Genomic DNA, 6,000 nt, shown 5'->3' with positions numbered 1-6,000 from the left:
GGGACCCACATCCTGATTGGGTGAATTGTTAGAGCTGCTTGAGAGGATATAATCTAATCTGGCAGGGTGTTGGACCTTAAACAGTCATAAGACCAGAAAGAAGATTGAGGTTGGTGCACAAGTTAAAGACAGCAATTTCAGCAGACAAGGCAGGCAAGAACATAGCAGGAAATGGGGGAGGGGGAACTGAGGATTAAACTGCATTTATTTCAATGCAAAGGGCCTGACAGCTAAGGAAGATAAACTCAGGGCATGGATTGGAACATGGGACTGGGATATTATAGTTATTACAGAAATACAGCTGAGGGAGGGACAGGACTGGCAGCTCATTGTTTCAAGGTAGAGATGCTCCAGGAAGCATCGAAGGGGAGGCAAGAGAGGACGCGTGGTGGTGGGTTTTCATTGCATGAATCATTACATCAGTACCGAGAGAGAATATTCCTGTGGGATCACTCAGTGACAGTATGTTAGTGGAACTGAGAAATAAGAATGCGTCATCACTCTGACACGATTGTCCTACTGACCCCGAATAATCAGTGGCAGATTGAGGAACAAACATCAGGAGCTCTCAGATATCAATCATAATAATAGGGCTGGTTATGGTTGGGGTTTTTAAACTTTCCAAACCTAGACTGGGACAGCCAGTGTTCAGTGTTTGCAAGGGAGGAATTTGGTAATTGTGTTCCAGAAAACTCCCAATCAATATGTAAATGGCCTGAAAAGAGAAAGGGGCAAAACCTGACCTCCCCTTGGGAAACAAGGTCGGGAAAGGGACTGAGGTGTGAGTGGGAAAGCATTTTGCCAAAGTGACTCAAGTCTATTACTTTGAACATAGCGATGGAAGAGGACAGGGATGGTCCACAGTTTCAAGTCATAAAATGTGGCCAGAATAGTCTTGATAATATTAGCCAGCAACTCTCAAAAGGTGATTCGCTAGTGTATTTACAGGGAAAGGGAAGTCTGGCAAGTGAGAATATTTTAAAAGTGAGATAAATTGAGTGATCACCACCAGCATGTTCCTGTTTGTGTGCAGGTCAATGCTGACAGCATTCGGAAACACTGGCTGTCTATTAAAGGCCTGGTCAAGGAAAAGGGGGCACATGTCAGGTATCGCCAGCTGGATCAAGGGAATTCCTGAGGATCACCGGGACTTTAGGAATACACTTTGGGTAGAAATCAGGAATGCAGAAAGGGTACATGAAATAGCCTCAGCAGAGAATGATAAGGAGAATCCAAAAGTGATTGTATAAATAGATTCAGAGTAAAAGAGTAACTCGAGACAAAATAGTGTCCCTTAAAAATCAATGAGACCATTGGTGTGTGGAACCGCAGGATATGGCATGCCTGACTATTGCTCAGTCCATTGAGTGGAGGATTTGGAACGTCATGTTGAGATTGTGCAGACATTTATGAGGCCTCTTCTGCACTCCTCTGTCGAGTTCTGGTCGCCCAGTTATAGGGAGGATATTATTAAGCTGCACGGGGTCCAGCAGAGATTTACCAGGACATTGTTGGATATGGAAGGCTTGAGTTCTGAAAAATGGCTGGATAGGCTGAGTCTTTTTTCACTGAAGCCTGGAGTTTGAGATGTGATGTTATAAAAGTTTATTTTAAAAAAATGAGGTATAGATCGATTTAATGGTCGTTGTCTTTTCCGTAGGATGGGGGAGTCTCAAGAGGAGGGACCACATTTTTCAGGTTAGAAGAGAGAGATGTTCAAAAAAAAAGACATGGGGGCAAATTGTTACACAGAGGGGGTTTTGATTGTGGAATGAACTTCCTGAGGATGGGTGGACGTGGTTACAATTACAACGATTAAAAGACAGAGATACTAAACAAATATTTTGCATCAGTTTTTACTGTGGAAAAGGATATGGAAGATATAGAATGTAGCTAAATATATGGTGACACCTTGCAAAATGTCCATATTACAGAGGAGAAAGTGCTGGATGTCTTGAAATGCATAAAGATGGATACATTCCCAGGATCTGATCAGGTGTACCCTCGAACTCTGTGGGAAGCTAGAGAAGTGATTACTGGGCATTTTGTTGAGATATTTGCATCATCGATAGTCACAGGTGAGATGCCGGAAGACTGGAGGTCGGCTAACGTGGTGCCACTGTTTAAGAAGAGTGGTAAGGTCAAGCCAGAGAATTGTAGAGCAGTGAGCCTGACGTCGGTTGTAGGCAAGTTGTTGGAGGGAATCCTGAGGGACAGGATGTACATGTATTTGGAAAGGCAAGGACTGATTAGAGATAGAGATTTATGCGTGGGCGATCATGTCTCACAAACTTGATTGAGTTTTTTAATGAAGTATCAAAGAGGATTGAAGAGGGCTGAGCGGTAGATGTGATCTATATGGACTTCAGTAAGGCATTCGACAAGGTTCCCCATAGGAGACTGATAAGCAAGATTCGATCTCACAGGGAGGATTGGTATTTGGATACAGAACTGGCTCAAAGGTAGAAGGCAGAGGGTGGTGGTGGAGGTTTGCTTATCAGACTGGAGGTCTGTGACCAGTGGAGTGCCACAAGGATTGGGCCTAAGAATGGTGAATAGCCAAGGGTAATGGAGTCCAAAACTCGAGAGTACAAACGGGACTTTGAGAGAGCAAAGATTTAAAGAGGGAGCTGAGGGGCAACATTATCCACAGAGGATGGTGCACAGACAGAACGGACTGCCAGGGCAACATGGGAGAAACAATAACAATGACAACATGGAAAACACATTTGTGCAGGTACATGGAGAGGAGAAGGTTTGAAGAGCTAAGGGCCGAATGCAGGCAAATGAGACTCATTCATTATCGGAAACATGGTGAGCATTGATGAGTTGTACCACAGGTTCTGTTTCCGTGCTGTATCACTCTGTATCCAGTTAAAGAAGATTACAGTACCAAAATAAAGCATGTTGTCGACACTGAAGCCATTTATAGCGATAAGGATGGTAGTCTGGAATGCAGTATGTTTCAAATATGTGGAGGACTATCGGGAAGGGAGGTAGTTACAGGGACAGGAACTATTATAGGAGTTAAAAATGACTGAAGACACCGGTGCACAAGCCATGCCATAGGCACAAAGTTGCAGAGTAGTGAGTCATAGCACAGTGATGGAGGGAGAACACAGAACAGAAAGATCCCAGGCAGCATTCCCAACCTCTCGTCGGAGGCCTACTCTCCCCTCTGTTGTCCTGATGCTCACGAAGACAGCGCAGGCCTGAATTGATAACTATGAACTCCCCATGCTGCCTCAGTGTAACATAAGTTAAAGTAGAGGCGGTGATTGAGTCTGGGATATGTCTGTACTGTACTGTGCTCCCCCTCCAGCACTGTATCGATGTCATGTCCTGTTAGCTGATATATGGAGCCACCTCATTGCTCCCTGCTCTGTGCAAACTGAGTGATCTTACCTCACTGCAGGATTTATAGAAGCCTCCAGATCTCCCTGCCCTTTGTCTCTCTAGCTGAGGTCTCTCTTCAATGAGGTGATGGACGAAACCCCCAGCAATTGGGAGGTCTATTGAGTCAGGAACTTCCTAAATACCTACAGGAGACAGAGAGATAGACAGAATAGAAAATGAGACTGATGCAGTGAGGGTTACACATGGAGAATGGAAATGAGCCCCACAGATTTCTGGAAAATCCCACTCCATCCCTGGCCTGTGCTGTTGCATTTCTCTGGAGTGGAGAATTCTGTTGGCTCAGGGTCTGGAGTAACTAGAAGAGCGGGCGGCGCTGACAGAGGCAGCAATTAGACCCAGACAGTCAGGGATACCACATGGAGAGGGACTGGGTGATATCACCAGAGTACTGCAAGACTTCAGGATCACACAATCATGTTGGAAGAATGGGTTTAGCTTCATGATGTCCTGGTATCATTGCTCAGGGATGAGCAACCAATGAGCAGGCGAAGTGATGGCCTAGTGGTATTATTGCTAGAGTATGTATCCAAAACCTCAGCTAATGTTCAGGGGAGGAGGGCTTGAATCCCACCATCAGAAATGGTGGAGTTTGAAATTAATAATTTTAAAAATAGTAATTAACAATCCATAAATAAATATGAAACCATCGCTGATGTACAAAAATGCCAAATACTTCTCCTTTCGAGAAGGACATCTGCTCATCATCACGTGGTCTACACGACATACCCACAGCAAAGTGTTTGCCTCTCAATTACTCTCTGAAATGGCCGAGCAAGTTACTTAGCTCGAAGGCAGCTAGGGCTGGGCAAGAAAGGCTGGTCTGCCAGAGATACCCCCATCCCATACCCGATTTAATAAATAATCCATTAGGATGGTCCCACTGGAACTGTACCGGAACCAGTGTCCTGGCCAATCGTGTCGGTAGGTTTATGGGACAGGTTTTTAAACTAACAAAGAGGATGCTGGGACAGGGTTCAGGTGAAACGAGCTTTCCAAATGCAAAGAGAAAAGGTGAAGTATGGGAGCAGCTGGGAATGTGACTGAAGACAAGCAGAAAGGAACAGGATGGGACAGAGTTTAACTACATCAGGGAATAGGTCTGTGACAGGAAAATGTAGGAAAGAGTAAATTATGTTTTTTTGGAATGAGATAATGTCTCTTCAACAAAGTAGATGGATTTGTGACACAGAGATAAAAGAGATTTAGACACCAGAGAAACGTGGTTACAGGGCGAACAAAAGGTGGACATAAATATTCAATGGTTCACCACCTTGTGCAAACTCAGGCAAAATGGGTAACACTAACAATAATGGATAACAAAGGGCATTACAGAGAAAGCATTTGGCATCAGATCATAAAGTAGAGTCAGTCTGAATGTAAATTCTGGTTACTACTTGCAAAGGACACAAGCAGCAGAAAGTTTTAGGCCACCGAACTACATTCCATTGCTCATCATTGCATTAAACAGGAACTCATTGGAATTTTTTAACAAACACATTGTGATAATTTTGGGAAACTTCAATATTCACATAATCTGGGACAGTCACACTGACAACAGTGATATTGGAAGAGGAGTTCAGAAAAAAAAAATCGGTGTTTTTTTTGAATAACAAATTGTGCAACTGGCTAGGGACATAACTATCTCAGAGCGACCGTTGTGTGATCAAACATAGTGAATGAGTAATGTCACCTGGAGAGATCCTCAAGGAAATTGTGATAAAGTGCAGTTTAAAGAAATATAAAGTTTTAAAGTGAACCACAGAAAGGATAAGCTACAACTAGAAACAAAAACAGCCAATTACATGTGTTTGAGATGAGAACTGACCAAGGTATTGAGGCGAAACAGACTGAAATATGAGCCTGTATAAGAACAGTTTGAAGGAACAATGTAAATCACTCAACAAAAGAACAAAATAGACAGAATCTCATCAAGAAATTCCCACCAGCCCCTCATTCAGGACAAAATGGATCATATTACATTATGAGGCTTAGAAGATCACCAAAAAGTACTGAAAATCCTGTAGTGAGAGAATGTTCTAGGAGTAAGTGTTAAAGGGATTGCAAAGGGTCTGCTTGCAGGAGTTGGGCAGAGGGAAGAGGAATCAGTGTAAGGGTTTAATGTCACAAAAGGAATAGGGAGGGGTGAAGGTGCTGGAGGTGGTGAGAGTGTTACAGAGAGTGGTCAGGACCTGAACGGTGTTACAAAGCCAGTCTGAATTGTTGCAGCTGGAGGTGTTTGCAGAGGTAGGGAGGGACATCTGTATTTTTATTTATTCATTCATGGGATGTGGGTCTCACTGCTAGTTTCACAGAGCACAGCTCAGAGTCAGCCATGTTGTCGTGGGTCTGGAGTCACATGTTGGCCAGACCAAGTTAGAATGTCAGATGTTCTCCACAAAAGGAGGTGAGTGAACCAGATGAGTTCTTCCCACTGATCAACAATGCTTTTATGGTGGCCTCACCAATGTCTTGTACAGATACAACATGACGTCCCAACTCCTACTGTTAATGCTCTGCCCAGTGAAGGAAACCATCCCAAACGCCTTCTTCACCAGCCTGTCTATCTGTGACACCACTTTTAAA

The 6,000-nt window shown here is 43.8% G+C and overlaps 1 long non-coding RNA gene across 1 annotated transcript in view; it reads right to left on the bottom strand.

The window, feature by feature from the left end:
* Positions 1-3,459: 3,459 nt before the first annotated feature.
* LOC140453306 (uncharacterized) overlaps positions 3,460-6,000 on the bottom strand; it is a 36,748-nt gene continuing 34,207 nt past the window's right edge. Inside the window, exon 4 of the long non-coding RNA XR_011952342.1 lies at positions 3,460-3,539. This is a non-coding gene — a long non-coding RNA (uncharacterized lncRNA). The remainder of the gene's footprint in view (positions 3,540-6,000) is intronic.

This window comes from Chiloscyllium punctatum, chromosome 27, assembly GCF_047496795.1.
Source record: "Chiloscyllium punctatum isolate Juve2018m chromosome 27, sChiPun1.3, whole genome shotgun sequence".
NCBI lineage: Eukaryota > Metazoa > Chordata > Chondrichthyes > Orectolobiformes > Hemiscylliidae > Chiloscyllium > Chiloscyllium punctatum.
Note: the sequence above shows the minus strand (reverse complement) of the source record. Positions and strands in the feature narration are given on the sequence as shown.